This window comes from Cyprinus carpio, chromosome A4 (assembly GCF_018340385.1).
Source record: "Cyprinus carpio isolate SPL01 chromosome A4, ASM1834038v1, whole genome shotgun sequence".
Classification (NCBI taxonomy): domain Eukaryota; kingdom Metazoa; phylum Chordata; class Actinopteri; order Cypriniformes; family Cyprinidae; genus Cyprinus; species Cyprinus carpio.
The window spans coordinates 7,699,277-7,716,492 of record NC_056575.1 but is presented as its reverse complement, the minus strand read 5'-3'; the positions used below and the strand labels follow the sequence as shown (position 1 = coordinate 7,716,492).

The window sequence follows — 17,216 nt, the reverse complement described above, 5'->3', positions numbered from 1 at the left end:
TACAGTAAATCAAAATCATCAATACTTTAGTGTGTATGTAGTTTTCATAAAAGTTTAGTTTCCATCTAAATCAGAGGTTTGTTGAGTCTTGCATGCTATAATCACAGAGAAAGAGAGTCCTGAGTCTCCACAGAGTCATCTGACATGTTCAGCATCTACTCACCAGAGACAGTGTTCAAGTGAGTAGGTTTTGTTTTAGTAATGAGAGCAATAATAAATTAATTATTAAACTTTTCAAATGTATTTCACTACAGATTACAAAATACAAGCTTTAATAAATAATCAGTAACGGAGTTCGTTAGATTACTCAGGTTTAGTAACTTAATCTAAATACTTTAGAATACTTTGAAATACTTAAGCTTTGTAACACAAAGGAACATATTAACTTGGTCTTGTTTTTATGCCTTCCGACATCTACCAGCCATAAGATTTGTGTTTTCTTTGCCTTTTATTTTTAACAACATCAGTTTTCCACAGAATTTCTAAGAACAACAAAACATTTTTATGTCATTTAAATCTTCCAATCAATATAAATTAAATTTGAATACTATGAATGGGATTCCGTGCTGTTCCATGCTGCATTCCAAGTTTCAAAATGAATCCAGACACAACAAAGTAGCTAAAACAACTGGCACAGTTGTCCAAGTTATACAATAGCCCTTCGGGCAGGCATTCTTCAGGTTTTGGTAGCCCAAAATGAATGGGCTGTAACATTCAATAAACTTACGATGCGATAACATTCACAATACAGATTACACCATACAATTTTCTTACAATTTATGTATTTAATTATTTTTACAAAATGAGATTTAAGACAAATTATAAATGAAAATGTGTCCTTTTATTAGACAAAAGACAAAATGCTGCATATTTCTTTGTGAAATTGAAATGTTAAATAATAAAACTTGAAATTTTAAAACAAATCCAAAATCAAATTAAAAAATCATACAACTAAAAGATATCTAAATTTAAACAAAAAAATTGTCTTTGCTCTATTTTAAATCAGAGGAAACCATTTGTATTACTATCCAAAAAATGATGCAAAATACATGTTATTTTAACATACATGCATACATGTCCGATTTTACCTTTGTGAATGAGACGCAAATGTCACTCTCTGACAACAGGTGCCATGGAACACCAGGTATTTAAAGGCTGCTACCCCTTTAAGACGAATGCGCGTATCCAATATAATGCACTGGAGATTTCTTTCTCCATTGTATACGTTCACTTAAGACATAACCGACTGTGTTTACGAGAATACTTGCAGAGACAATTGTTTTGAAATAATTTTGTGTCTTTGTGTTCATTCAGAAGCAAGGATACGCGAAAGAGGAATCAATTCTGTGTAAGCGCATTGTCTGAAACTGCTCTCAGCTCATGCTTTGAATGAGTGCGCGCAAGCTCCGAATGCGCTTAAATGGTTTAAAACGCTTGAATGTTTAAATCAGCAAGACTTAGAAACAAGTGCAAACGATCAATTACGGTCCGTTTCACCTCTACAAGCGAGTGAACAACGCGAATCAAGTTAGGAATTTTACATCACTATTAAAGATAGCCCGTCTGTCATGGCGGTGATACATTTTGGAGCCCGACTGAAAAACACAATAGCCCCAGGACGTCGGGCTAGCGATTTTGCGAGCCCTGCACCTCAGATCTATCCAAGGGTGCGTTTCCCAAAAGCATCGTTAGCTAACTATGGTCGTAAGTTCCATTGAACTCTATTGGTAACGACGGAACTTGCAACCATAGTTGCTTTTGGGAAACGCACTCCAGTTTGTGAACCATTGGTTTCCACACTGGTTTCGTTAAACAAAAGAAATTATTATTTTAAAAGATTGACTCAAAAGAATCATCTGTTCACGAATCGGATCATGAACTTGCATTACCCAGTCAAAGATGATCTATTATTGAACATTTCGAATATATAAATACGTCAAGTTCATCTGTAAAGCACATAAAGCTATCGTTTGACTTTATAAACTTTTATTTCATGCATGATAAGTATGGATCTGTTAACTGAATGCAAAGTGTGAATTCTAGGAGATTTTTTTGTGTCGTGATGATAAGCATGTATATGCACGTTTACTGCGAGTTGCTAAATGAACAGGCTGCTGCACGCAGTTTTTTTGTTTCAACGGAAAATCAGTCGCAGTACTGGTTAAAATCCGCAAACTGTTTACTTGAATATTAAATTAATAAATGACATCAAAATTAAAAGTAATCACTGTAATCACTGTAATCTGTTTACCCCTTATTTAAAATGTAGCTAATTATAACGAAATACAGTTACTCATATTTTGTATTTTAAATACGTAACGCCGTTACATGTATTTCGTTACTCCCCAGCCCTGGTGATAAGTGATGAGTCTCCTCATGTATGAAATGTATATTTTAGATCATGTTCCTCTCAGACTGCGTGGAGGGGAGGGCCGGTGCTCTGGGAGGCTGGAGGTGTATCATAACGCTGTGTGGGGCTCAGTCTGTGATGATCAGTGGGACATCAGCGATGCTCAGGTGGTCTGCAGGCAGCTGGGTTGTGGAGCAGCACTGAGGGCTGATGGGAATTCAGTCTTTGGTGCTGGTGAAGGTGTTGTGTGGATAAACAGAGTCGAGTGCAGAGGGAATGAGATTCACCTGTGGGACTGTCCTCTCTCCCTGAATAACCACACTGACTGCTCCCGCAAAGAGCACGCTGGACTCACCTGTGCAGGTCACAGCAAACACTGAGCAATAATATTACTTTTTAGATCATTTTATGTATTCATAATATGGGATGTCTTTTTGTCTGTTTGGACAGATTTATCAGATGTGTCAGTGTCCACTACTCCTGCCACAACATCATCAGCTTCTCCTCCAGTTTCTCCTCCAGTGCGCTCAACATCAGTCGCTGCTCCTCCACAAACTCCTCCACCAGCGCCTCCCCCAGTGCTTGTGATTATTCTGGGAGTTGTGCTCTTACTGCTCTTAGTGCCACTGCTTATACTGATTCAGCAGAACAGAGTGATGAGGAGAGGTAGGAGAGATCCAGAGACTGTCATATTGTGTCTTATTCAGTGTGTGATCAGTCATGTGTTGTGAACTGACAGCAGGTTTGTCTGTCTACACTCACAGGTCTCTCTAAGAGGAGACACAGGACGATGTCTGAGGACGTTTATGAGGAAATTCAGTACAGACAAAATCACTTCACTCAGAACGGTGAGGCTCCTGAAATGATCACCTTTAATTTTTTTACACTGTAGTTGTGAATTTATAATTAAAAGTATTTGTTATTTTTTTTACTATGCTGACATGTCTAATGATTCTACATGTCTTTTTTGACAGTTAAAGTTAAAGATATGTTAATCCTGATAGGCTTCCTGCTTTTAACCACTGAATTCAGCAATGAAAACCACATTGCTGTGTTTGTGTAAAAAAGTGTTTGCGCAAGCTGCAGTCAGTGTGAGAGCACACAGGTGTTAGTCTGAGGGTGAGGTTTAAACAAGTGTATATATCCAAGTCAGTGTTTTTGAACTCTCTTGTTAAAGGAAAAGTTCACCTAAAAATGAAGATACTCACCCTCAGGCCATCCAAGATGTGGATGACTTTGTTTCTTCATTGGAAAAGATTTGGAGAAATTTAGCATTAGATCATTTGTTCACCAAATGTGTCCTCTGCAGTGAATGGGTGCCGTCAGAATAAGAGTCCAAACAGCTGATAAACATATCACAATAAACCACAAGCAATCTACACTACTCCAGTCCAGTAGTTAATATCTTGTGAAGTGGAAAAACTGTGTTTGTTAGAAACAAATCCATCATGGTGTTTTAACTTTAAACTGTTCCTTCCAAATGAAATACAAGTTAATAATACATAACATTTACTCCAGTGAAAAGTCCACCCCCTGCACATCAAAATTCAACACTATATTTGTTTAGAACTGTTTTAATGGACGTTTCATAGAGTGTATGATTTATTGGTTTTCATCCAGACAAAATGGACCAGGAGGCAACCAGGAATATGGACCAGGAATATGCCAACACTGATAGACTGAATTGTGAGAGTTTTCCATGCTAAAATGATCATTCTGAAAATAAATATGAAGTAAGGAGCTAATATAGCTTAGTTCTAGTTTAGAGAGAGTGATATTGTCTCTGTATTTTTTTCACAGATGGCACAACTGAGATCTATGATGATGCCTCAACTATGAGAGAAGGTGATTTTTACGGTCTAGTTTTTTAATGTGTATTTTGGCATGACACACATTTGCATAATATGTATTTGCGCTACATTGTTAGAAGAAAAACTGAAGAATTATGATGATATTATTGCAACATTTACTGATTATCTTCTCTCCATTTTTGTAACAGAGTATGGAGAAAAGGAGCCAACTGAAGATGAAAAGCGTGTGTGATCAACTACTGCTTCTGCTGTTTCTTCTTATAATTGTTGTTGTTGTTGTTGTTTGCTACCTGGTGCATTTTAATATCAGTTAATCAACGATATCGACATGTTTGGTATTAATCTGCTTTAAAATTATATATATTTCTTACCCATTTTCATACAACTGGGAGCAGAAGACAGGCAGACATGTAAAGCTGTCTCATAATTGTCTTATTTTGATTTCTTCATATTGCTTGCTCTGATTTAATGTCTAATTATTTTAATGTGTAAAAATGATCACATATTACTTTAGTAACTGTGTCATATTTTGAGTAATTTCCATTTGTGGCGGAGGGTTCTACTCAATCCTCCCGGAAGCACACTTTACACTGGTGCTGAATGGTAGCGGCCGCTGTCCATGGTGCTGATTGAATGTCCACACTGTAGTTCAGCTAATTTCCATTGCCATGTCATGAAAATAAGTGACCATAAAAAACAAGAAAGCCAGAAAATATGTTTAGCTGGATGTAAAGGTATAAATATCTACCCCACATAAAATACATTCGAAATGCCATCAACACGGTTAATTTAATCCAATATTTGGTTGTGCATAGTCCCACGAATGAAACAATTTATATCAATAAATCAAAATTACTGCCTCTCTCTGATCGTGTTCTGTTATTTGTACAGTACAGTAGGCTACAGTAAATACACAACCACACGTATGACCCCTTGCTTAGGTGGTCTAATATATTCCTTTTCGTCTTTTATTTACTGCCATCCTCTGGATTTAAGACGGCATTACAGTGTTTATTGTCAAACAATTGTCAAACATTCCTGCAATTTTATTTTTAAATGATAATTGATTTATGTGTGTGTGTGTGTGTGTGTGTGTGTGTGTGTGTGAGAGAGGGAGGTGGAGAGAGTGTGTGTGTGTGTGTGTGTGTGTGTGTGTGTGTGTGTGTGTGTGTGTGTGTGTTTACCCATAAATTTCACAAATTGCTATCAATAGGGAACAGACCGTCTAAAGTGACATTTCTATGGAAAATCCTGAGGCTGAATTAGGAAACAGCACGCAAGCAATATTCATGGGCAAACTCTCAATTTACTTTATTCATATTAACACAATAGACACAACAGGTTGTTTTGATCAAAAAGATTGCGGTCCCTTTAAATCCTAATACGTTTGTGCGTTTGATCGGCGCACGTGCGCTCGCTACGACGTAATTGATTGTTTGCAGACTTTCTAACGAAGAACAGCGGAAAACGTTAGCTGTTTAGAAAAATGAAATGAATATTCCCATTATGTACGATTTAAAACGTTTATTACAACAAAATGTAAGCTATGACCCGTCTAAACACATTTTAAGCGTTGATATGAACAAAATAGGCTATGACTGACTGCACCGGTATGGGTGGGTAATCATAAATCAAGTAATGTTATTGCTGTTCTCATAACCATTATTTGCAGTGTCATTAGTAATCCCCTCATAAGTTAAAAAATCTGTTAGTGTGTTGCTCTTTTTTTAGTGTGTTGCTCTCAAAACGCACAGAGCACACGAATGAAGAACTTGCCTAGCTTAAGATTTGTATTTATTTATTTTATTTGCTTGTTTGTATTATTTATTTTGGACTGGAGTTGGACTGCAATGTTTATACTGTAACTTGACTTTTCTGTTCTCTTTCAGCTGTATTGTCTCTGACAAGTCCTCCAGATATGAATATATGGATCTTACAGGTTAGAGAACTGCTTATTTACTGTATTTGTTTGTTTGTTTGTTTATTTATTCTTTCTTTCTTACTATGAGATGTGAGTGAAGAGTCTCAGCATTGTAAATAGTTTTGTATTCTTAAACTATTTTAAATCAGAATCCAGCTGGGAATTTCTCTGTAACAACAGTAAAACTTTGTAATTTCATGTAGGCTGAATAGTTTTCTCAGAGCAAGTAAAACAGCGAATTTCTAAGTCATTTTCTAAGTTACTGTCATAGATTTGAACAGTTTTGATACTTTGCTGTGATGACAGTTTCAAGCCTAAACCATTTAGTTGTCTTTGTAAAATGTCTTTGTTACATTGAATGTTGTAGTATTGTCTTTGTGCTATTTTTATAATGTTGTGGTAATGGATACATTTAAACCTCAAAACCTAAATCTTGTAACTTATTTTTCTTAATGAATATTAAATTTATCAGTATGTCATGCTTGAAAGTGACTTAGGGGACCAGCAGGGACAAACTGAGGTTAAATGAGGTTACCATGCACATTTTCAACTGCAGTTCACATTTTGATCACAAGATGGAAACATGTGACTGACTGAGCAGATTTAAATTACTGAAATACTTGTGACGTCTCTCTCTGTCTCTCTATCCATCCTTTATCATAAAATGTTAAAATAAGTAAAACGACAACAAAATTATCATCAAATTCTTAATTTATATTTTGGTATTCTTTGGTATGTATTCATTCAATTGCTATCCTTTAAACAGCCAAAGATCGTCAAACTAGGGCCATGTTATGTCACACTGCACTTCTGTAGCCAATAAACCAGAGAATGGAAAAATTCACAGCTTTGCTCCACAATACAGATACTGTGCTCATATTAATCACTGGTCTATTCACTGCAGTTCAGCTGGATGATGCTGTAATGCGAAGTGTTACTCACAAGCAATTAAATCACAAGTGCGCTCCAGCAATAAAGGATGCATTCTCAAAGAACAGCTGTGACTGACACCAGCTTTATCAGCCGTCTGGTCACCGTGGGAACGCAGGTATACCTATTCAATTCTTACAGAGACTGCACAAGCAGACAGGGGTTTCCATAGAGACTGCAGGAGGCCAAGTCCACAATAAGCATCCCCCAAACTATCTTTACACCCTGCGACTAAACATTCCTTTAAACTTCCCAGCCATTAATAAAGTCATTCCTTTATAGTTAGATGGATTTATAGATTAAAGTGATTTTTATTTAGATATTTTGATAGATAAAACAGCTGTTAATTTCACAATTCTTCAAAAACAGTAATTTGCAGAATTTTTTCGATAAGTTCGTTCCAAAATTTAGAAGGGTTTGTTTCTTTATCGGAACAGATTTGGAGAAATTCAGCAATACATCACTTGCTCACCAGTGGATCCTTTGAATGATTGAATGGGTGCCGTCAGATTAAGAATCCAAGTCTCCATTAAATCAATTAACATCTTGTGACGCAACAAGCTGTGTTTGTAAGAATCATTAATGAGTCATAATCAACATTGAGTTTTAACTTCAAACAAACTTCTGAGCAAAATACAAGTCTGTAATTCATAATAATGCTTCCTCCAGCGAAAAAGTTAATTCCCTGTTATCCACTAACATCAAAATCCATCAGCATATTTGTTTAAAATGGTTTTGGACCGTTTTACCCTGTAAACTGAATGATCTGTGCATATATCTCTCCTAATTCAGACAAGATGTCCTTTTCACTGGTGAAAGCAATATTATGGATAGAGGACTTGTATTTTATCTGGATGGATTTTTTCTTACAAACACGTAGCTTTTTGTTTTACAAGATGTTAATTAATGGACTGGAATCATGGTGTGGATTATTGTGATGTTTTTATCACCTCACTGGAATCTCCTTCTGAATGCACCCATTCACTGCAGATGATCCATTGGTGAGCAAGTGATGTAATGCTAGATTTCTCCAAATCTGTTCCAATGCAGAAACTCATCTACATCTTGGATGGCCTGAGGGTGAATACATTTTCAGCAAATGTTCATTTTTGGGTGAACTATTCCTTTAGTGTTGTTGTGTGTGCATTTGAATGTGGTGCAAAAGGAGGCAGATGCATTACTTATGTCATCTTATATTGGATGTTTTTTTACGCCTCGCTACCATAATAAAATTTACCAAGTAGGCAAGATATGCCTGTATGCCAGTACTCTCTCGCTGGTCTTCTTATTGTGTATTGGCACCAGAATGGATGGATCGGTTTAGCACACAGCACTGGCAGGCTTATCTCCACTGCTCACCAAATTGAGATGGGACCTGTGTCTAGCCGACGGTATCAAACAGATTAAGCCCGACCATGAGGGCATCAATCTACCTTCCCCTTGATGATCCTTATTCTCAAATTTCAAGCCTGTCACCGCTCAAGCCAACAGCAGAGCTTTGCCTTCCCGTAATGGACATCAGACTCTGATCACAGATGTTTTGCCTGCTGTTAAAAGCCCAATGATTGTGTGCCAGATGGTGAGCAGTCTCACTTTAGGGCATATTGCAGATATTTGCTAATACTGTTTCAAGGCATGGAATCACCTGTGTTTTTTTTTTGGTTTTTTTTTTTTTTTTTTTTTCAGATGAGACTAAAAACAGATTTACAAATTTGGAGAGTATGAAAAGTGCTGACCTTTGGTGGAAATCAACTTATTTATTTTCAGCTTATATTGAAGGAGGATTCAAGTGCCAAGTCTTAAGATTAATTATGAATAAATACTAGTTTATTTGACCTCTGCAACTGCAGCATTGATATTAGCTTGTTAAAATTCCAACAAGACTGTGTAGGTTGTGTTTTGGTGTGCATGACTGTGAGAGTCAACTCTGGTTATGTCTCACAGTGCAGTGATCTAACAGTGCACAGTTGGCGGCACCCACTGACTCTGAGAACAAAAAGTCTCAGTCAATGACTCACGATGTGTGGAGTGGGTGTCTGGACTCTCATTCATAGAAATACAATTTCCAAAGGACAGAACTTAGTTATTGAGTGCCACTGGGTAATTTACACAGAAAAAAAAAAAAAAAAAAAAAAAAAAAAAAAAAAAAACCTTCGTAGTGATCAATAATCAGCTATTTTTACCTTGGCTTTTTCTGACTTCATTCAAATGCATACAAAGTACATTCATTAGAATACAGTGGTGAAAAAGTATCTATCTATCTATCTATCTATCTATCTATCTATCTATCTATCTATCTATCTATCTATCTATCTATCTATCTATCTATCTATCTATCTATCTATCTATCTATCTATCTTTTGTTCTTTTTGTCCATCTGCTATTCATTCTGTCTGTCTATGTATTTATCAACTGATCCGTCATCCATCCATCCATCCTTCTGTCATTTGTTTGTCTGTCTAATCATTTGTCTATCCATCTGTCTATCTCTCTGTCTATGCTTTTTTTGTCTATCAATTTATCTATTTTTATCTTTCGATCAATTATTCATTTGTTCATCCGTCCATCCATCCATCGTTAGTTTGTTCTTTCTGCCTGTCTGTTGTTCTATCTATCTATTTTCTGCCTGTCTGTTGTTCTATCTGTCTTATGTCTATCTAGAATTCCTGCCCACCATTAATAGTTTTTTTTTTTTTTTTTTTTTTTAAATGTATGAGTTAAAAATGAATAAGGAAACATGGCCATTTAGAATTTTATGTGTAAAACAAATAGGCCATTTATTTGCTTATGAGAGCAGGACAGTGTGTGCAGAGAGCAGGAGAAAGACATGAGGCTGTATTTACCATGATGGCTTACTCTTCATTGATCATTGTGATAAATGTCATCATTAAAATTCACCATCACGTTTCTCTGTTCTCGCTAGTGATTTACGGTATAGCATTCTCAGATTAGACTCTGTAACGGGAATAGGCAACCATGCTTAAATCCAAGACCATGCTGAATGACCGAATGTGACATACAGTACTTGGATTATAAAACAGGTTTAGTGCCACCAATGCAAAGTGATTGTGAGTCAAAGTCAAATGCATAATTCAGGGAATTAGAGCTGGAGCTCTGTATGTGATAGGAATGCTGTCATAACACATGAAATGGATGCAGTTACTAATCCTTGAGAGTTTCAAAGCATAAAGAAAAATGGATAGGGCACATGCTAAATTAATAGGACGTGTGTCTTGAAAAAAATTTACCTGTTTTACTGGAACATCATTAAAGCTGAAATGTGTCTTTCTGCCCCATCTGCGTCACCAAACACAACTGTGAATAATAAAGACTTTTCGGCTCGTCGGGATGCATAGACAGTGTTTGCACTGCATATATATATATATATATATATATATATATATATATATATATATATATATATATATATATATATATATATATATATATATATATATATATATCTGGATATAGCTGCCCACTGCGGTGTGTGTTCACTTCTCACTGCTGTGTGTGTGCACTTGGATGGGTTAAATGCAGAGCACCAATTCCGAGTATGGGTTACCATACTTGGCAAATGTCACGACTTTCACTTTCAAAATGTGCCTGAGTTCAGACAGATTATTCCAGTGTTGCATGAAAATAGATTTTAAAAAGCATGTGTCAGACATTTTCAGAAAGCTAGATGATGATCCATTATATATTTGATCATGCCGTTAGTTTGCACAGCATCCCAATGTGAACTGTTTTCCCCCTCCTTTCACACACACAAATACACCAGTTTTGTTTATTCACGAGTTTGTATGTGTGGGTGTGTGTGTCAGGGGGTATCAGGCAAGAGAGCTCTAATGAAAGATGATTTCTGTGCTCTGATCCAAGGGGCAAAATGTCTATTTCTGGTTCCTCATATCAATACACATCCACTTGCTGGCATCTCTGTCAGTAGCTTGGAAAGTCGGCGCTGTGCTTTAAATTTGAGAGCGCTAGCACTTTAGGAAATAAAGACAGTAATTGATTAAATTGTTTATAACAAACTGCATAATGCTCAATGAGAACAGTGATAGAGATTCTCTAAACAGTTATTAGTGGTAAAACATATATTGGAAAATGATACTAAGCTATTAGCTTTATTAATTGGAAAATATGTTCTTTATATTTAAAAGTACCTTAGAAAAATATGAAAATGTATGTGGAAATCGTATATACTGTTGTAGATATTTAAACGCTAATTTCTCTTGATTTTTTTTTACATTTTTATAAAAATATTTAATTTTTATTTTCTCTTGATTTTTTTTTTTTTTTTGTTCTTTTTTGTCATGCATTTTTATGCATGCTTTTCTTCATAATGCATTTTTTTGTGCATGCTATTTAGCCATTTCATGCTTATGTGACCGTATTTTTGCACATATAGATTAATGATGACTGAAGTTTATACTTAATTCAATGCATTTTTTTCACATAATATCAATGCAAGACAGCAGCCGGATCGGGCACATCATTGACTGTGACTACTCATCCAGAATGTGTGAAATACAAACAGCAGAACTGTGATGCCCTTTAATAATTAAACCTTCAAATGACATGACATGTTCATAGCTGATGATAACAGAAGAAGACATGTGGCATTTATGAGTCAGATACATATGGAAGCATTATGTTCACATGTTTACCGGGGCTTTTATGAGTACAGCATTGCTACCTGTCCTCCTGCTTATTATTCAATCCGCAATTTTTTGTTGGTTTTCAGCATTAAAATCATCTGGGCTTGGCAAGCTGACTGTGACAACCCTCATAATGGAGAGATGAGCTCCCTGTCCACTACATCCCCTCAACATGAAAACACTCATATATCACAGAATAACCACTAGCTCACACGGATAAGGATAGCACTAATTCAAAATCAAAGATGGGGTAGATGGACAGATAGAAGACAGGATAGGTTTTCAGCAGAGCTAAAATGCTGTCTGCTAAAATATTGTGTGAGGATTACTTCACTCAAAACTGTAAATGTTTATAAAAAAGAAGCTACAAGTTTAAATGTGCAAGTAAAAAGGATAAATGAGTGGAGTATACACATTAGAAGCCCAAACCATTTGAGATCAACAGAAAGTTGCGATGGACATTTGTGCAACCTCTTTGCAACCTGCTCAACTAATCATATCAATTAGGACTGAAGTTATTATTTCTTGCTCTGAAAATCTATAGTCTGACAAGCAAATTTTTCAGACATGCATATTAGAAAGTTTTCTTCATTTTGACCTCAGTTTTGAGGACATTGGTGAAAAGTCCTCATTATACCTAAACCATACAAGTGCAGTTGACTACAACCACCTGATGTGCTATTAGATGCTGTTGAAGCCTGATTACAGGCCTGATGTATTAATTTGGTTCTACCTAAACACAGAAAAATTTCCAATTTTCTAACAGAAAAAAAGCTGTTACAAAGCTTTTTCAACAATAAGAAAAGACACTCTGTATAAAATTGGACCAATTAAACCTATCAGATTGATGATAAGAGCACATAAAATTACTAAAGCTTATAATTGTTTATACTATAATAATACTAGAATAACTCCATTTTCATCATATGGACAAAAGCAGTAAATGCATTCTTTAAGATATTTTCTTTTTTGTAGGTAAAATAGAATGAAAAATGCCTTTAAAAACAGAATAATATAAGAATAAATTTAGATGTTTTGGATTTATGATGAAAATTCCCATTAACACGTCCAGTCTAAACCTGTTTCTCAGATACCAGGAAAGCACAAGTTGTTCACAATCATCATCTTGCGTTGGTCTCAAGAAATGGCTAGAATGGAGAACATGTCAGACTTCAGCCCGAGGGGATATAAATGGACCCTTGTTGCCTTGTTGTGAGTGACAGTTCAACAATTAAACTGACAAGGTGAACACATTCACACTCGCTGGGCCCTGCAGCCTCTGTCTAAGGAGACTAAATGCACGGTAGATTTTATAAGATGTAAACAGCATGCAGGCTTTGGCCACTCAGATGTCCAATCATTCCTGTATAATGGAAACCAGGAGTGCATTAAAATGACAGTAGCCTGAAACTCTTTCTCTTATACTTTATTCCTGGTTGCCGTTGGAATAATTGATGGAGACTTGTTTCTTGTTTATTGTTGGATTTATTGAGCAGACTGGCTATTTTCACTCTGGAGGGGTCTAGCAGACATATCATGTGATTACCTTTCCAAACCAGTTTTGTATTATAGAAGAATAATTATATCTGTTCTTGAAGGTTTTTTTTCCTTTTCTTATTTTTGAAAATAGTTACCGTTTTACACTTTTCTTAATGTTCTCTGGGATACTTGACTCTTGTCAATCATGGAATTTTGTATTTAAATAAATCTAAATTAAATATTTGGTAAATATCATTCAATCTTTTTTTCTTGTATAATAAACTATTAATAAAAAAAGTTGTAAATGAAACAAAGATCATGAAAAAATAATTTCAGCCTTCCTACTTCAAAATTTCATGTTTAATTCAAAGTGTTTCTTGACAATTCTTTGTAATTATTTGTAAAATGAAAATAAAAAATCAGTGTATATTTTCACATAATAAACCAATTTGGGACTATACAAACCTCTCTTGCTCAATGCATCAGGGTTTGTTTTGCAGTGACTGGCTGACTCAATCCAGTTCCTCTTATTGGGCCGAACAACAGCCTAAATGTGTTAAACAAACTTGCCTCTGTACTGTAGGCCCTTTGCAGTTCATAGCTCATGATAACAAGATGTGGGCTCAACATTAGGTCCAATTGGTTTTCTGCCATCACTTTCTCCAGCAAACCGAGTGGATTGCAAACCACTGAGGCAGACGACTCTTTGATATCCGCAGAGATGAAGGAAATGGCAGTTGCTTATCAGCCTGATCAAGGTTTTCTTAGGTGCGCCAGTCTTTTGATGAGGCACCTTTTAGCAGTCTGAGGTTCAGGGGTAAGATAGAATGCAGCACTTCATTCAGCAGCATTTCCTTTTGTGTTAAGCATGCTTTTTATTCTTCAATACATGCATCATCTGACTGGTGCTTCTATCTTCTCTTTTAACCATTTGGCTCTGGTCTCTTGTTTAATGCATCCTTGATGTGGGTCAAACTTGATTCATGTATTTGAACATGAATTGTTCACAACTGCTTCTTCACAGCCATTACATTTTGAGATTTTTTTTTTTTGTAATGTCTATAATTTTATAGTGATTTCAACAAAATAAGAGACGGAATAGGGCCTTTTCTGCATATCGTAAAATCATTTTTCACTTAAAGATGATCAAATATAAGTTAGTTTGACAAACCGCTGAAATTTCTTGCCTTTCATCTCCTTAATAGGCTTGAGGTCTTTCTTTCTCGTGCTCTCACTCTCTTTCCCACTCTGTCTGTGTCATTAATTATTAAATATCAGGGAAAGCCTAATTACATCTGAACAGTGTGATACCATTAAGTAAATTGTCTGAAAAATTGGTACAGGGTACAGAGCTTTCTCACTCAGTTGCTGCTATCTGAAAGACATGCATCATCTCTCAGAAGATATGGTGTCATCCTCAATGGACCATTTTCTACTTCACCCATACTTAGTCGCCATTTCTGAAATTAGCAAATGTGAAATGTTTCAAATGTGGAATGTATCTGTGTGCAATTTGAGTTGAAAAATTTCTGCTCTATAATAAGGGATATAATAGAATATTCTGTAATAGAATATTCTCATAATATTTCATATGCATGAAATTGAAGTCTATAAATTATAATTGCAAACAGGGTTTTTATAGTTCACTAAAACTAAAATGAAAATAAAAAAATTAAACCCATAAAAATTTTTTTTGAAATTAAATAAATACATTTTAGATAATTTATCATTTTAATTATTTTTTTTTTGCTGTACTAAAACTGATATTAATTAATAAAAAATTGAAATATTAATAAAAACTATATAGACATATATAAAATACTAAAAATGACAGCATTTTTCTAATACTACTACATTTAAAATTAAAAACTGATTCAAAATAATTATAAAAACTTTATTAGCATCTCAGTGATACTAAATTAACACTGGTTGCAGATGTTCTGTGTAGAAATGTTTATTTTAATTCTGAAATCTGTCCAGTAAATTGATTTTTTTTTTAAGTTGACACTCTAAGCAACAAATAACAATATATACAACAATTGTAAAATACACTTTGACAATTGATAATTTATTTAGTTAAAATACATTTGAAACATCCAGTAAAATTATATTTCAAATATTTACTGCATTCGTTTGTTTGTTTTTTTCCTTACAAAAGTTATCACAAACTGTACACATCATAACAACATACATAGCGATTGTTTTAGTTGTCCGGTGTAAGTATGACAAAGAATGACTGAGAAGCAGTTCATCAATAGCAACAACAAGAAGTCATCTCAGGAAGTTGAGTGCTAATCAAAACAGTTGTACAATTTTTAGAAGCCGTTACACAATATATGCAGATTGTGTATAAAGTTATTCAAGATCACGAGCCCATAGTACAAACCAATCACCAAACGATCCATAGAAATGCACTTTAACAACATAACAATTCAAAGAAATCCTTAAGTATATACACACACATCCGCACTGGCAAAGTTAAATGAAATAAAAAATAATACCTCTCAGAAATAATAGCAGTCTACATTTCTAAACAATATCTAATGTACTGGTATCAGCATGCTACAAGAATACTTCATCTTTGTTCTATCACATCGACCGAGCTCTGGGGCAGAAGCACTGTCTTGTGCAAATTAATGTTAACAGTACACAGCCGTTTGTGTAATTGCCATGATTGCATTATTACTTAATGGACACACCAGAATACACTCAGAAAACCCAATCGTGAGGGTCCAGCTTTAAAACATTAGGTGTGCAATTACCATGATTCTCCATATTATTTGCATACCGACTTAATAGATGCTGGATGTTTTCACACAATGAATACTAAAACTTGACCACATGGCTACTAATCATCAAGCAAATTTCACTCAAATGAAAAGTAAATGAAGTTTCTCTATTGTCCATCCATTTTATATTACCAGAGAGCAAATGCTTCATGAATTGTACTTTGTTTGTGCGGTTGGCAGTGTTCCACCTCTCTTTTTGCAGAAAAAAAAAATCTATCACGTTAATTGCTTTAGATGATGGAATTGATGGAATTATTTATAGCATCTTAACAGAATTTCATGCAACTTTCCAACAGCGGGATCGCTCTGCGAGTGCCAGACACCATTAAAAGTTACTTTACTTGTCTAGTTTTACAAACACAATGAGAATCTTTTTCAAGTTTAAGAGTTTTAGAAATGGTAAAGGAAATATTTTTTGCCTGCAAGCAGTGACATTTAATAATACATCAATAACTCTAGGAAATGAGAACAGGATTGGGATGATTGTTTTTAGATTTTGAGAATTTAATGTTCGGCAAGTGTTTCATATATTTAAAGATAATATGAATTTATATGAATGTTATTCTGCATGTTGATGGTATTGGTAGCAATCAACAATTTTATTCTGTTTTTTTCTTTCTTTTCATAAACAACTACAATAAAGCATGCTACATCATCTGGCTACTGTTCCTTTTGACCATAATTTTACTACATTACAAATGTTTTTTAAAAAATGCCTAATAATGGAGAAATTTTGGTATATTATGACAGCTCTTAAATTAACTTTCAGTGACCTACTGCTTGCTAAATTTCTGTTTTTGTATATTCTATATATATTTTTTTTTATCAATGCCTTCATAAAGCTTCTTATCCTGTTATCCTATATACATATATTATTTTTAAAGATGAATTATTGTAATATGTTCCATTTATTTACCTTTGAGACGTTCAAGTATGATAAGCACATCATAAAATATTATGTAATTAAATTTTTTTTATACCTTTAAATCTCTATGCTACAACAGTTTTATAAATATAAAGTCTTCAAAAGCATCAATTAATGAGCAAATGATGTCATTTAGTAGATTCGTTATTTATGTACTGTAAATATTCTTTGACAATGTTTTTTTCATACTCTAGAAGGAAGATCCATCCTTTCTCAAACAGTTGTAGACTTGACATCTCAGCATCTTAGTTGATATAAAGGAATGTTGTTTTATAACAGCTGTAAAGTATTCTTTACATAAATATAGACATACTAGAGGCTTGATAAATAATTGTACCAATGTTGACAAC

The 17,216-nt window shown here is 34.7% G+C and overlaps 3 long non-coding RNA genes across 4 annotated transcripts; all 3 read left to right on the top strand.

Annotated features, from left to right (window-relative positions):
- The first annotated feature begins 70 nt into the window (after positions 1-70).
- On the top strand, positions 71-2,892 carry LOC122134465. Its single transcript, XR_006157967.1, has 3 exons — positions 71-179; positions 2,399-2,713; positions 2,810-2,892. It is a non-coding gene; the product is annotated as an uncharacterized LOC122134465 (long non-coding RNA).
- A 123-nt stretch (positions 2,893-3,015) lies between these two features.
- On the top strand, positions 3,016-5,015 carry LOC122141601. Its single transcript, XR_006157976.1, has 4 exons — positions 3,016-3,198; positions 3,971-4,036; positions 4,151-4,195; positions 4,350-5,015. It is a non-coding gene; the product is annotated as an uncharacterized LOC122141601 (long non-coding RNA).
- Positions 5,016-5,578: 563 nt separating this feature from the next.
- Positions 5,579-13,357, top strand: LOC122141597. 2 transcript variants are annotated; one of them, XR_006157969.1, is made up of 4 exons: positions 5,579-5,700; positions 6,051-6,100; positions 6,987-7,130; positions 11,760-13,357. It is a non-coding gene; the product is annotated as an uncharacterized LOC122141597 (long non-coding RNA). The 2 variants fall into 2 exon arrangements; XR_006157968.1 differs by having other exon boundaries at positions 5,594-5,777.
- Positions 13,358-17,216: the final 3,859 nt, after the last annotated feature.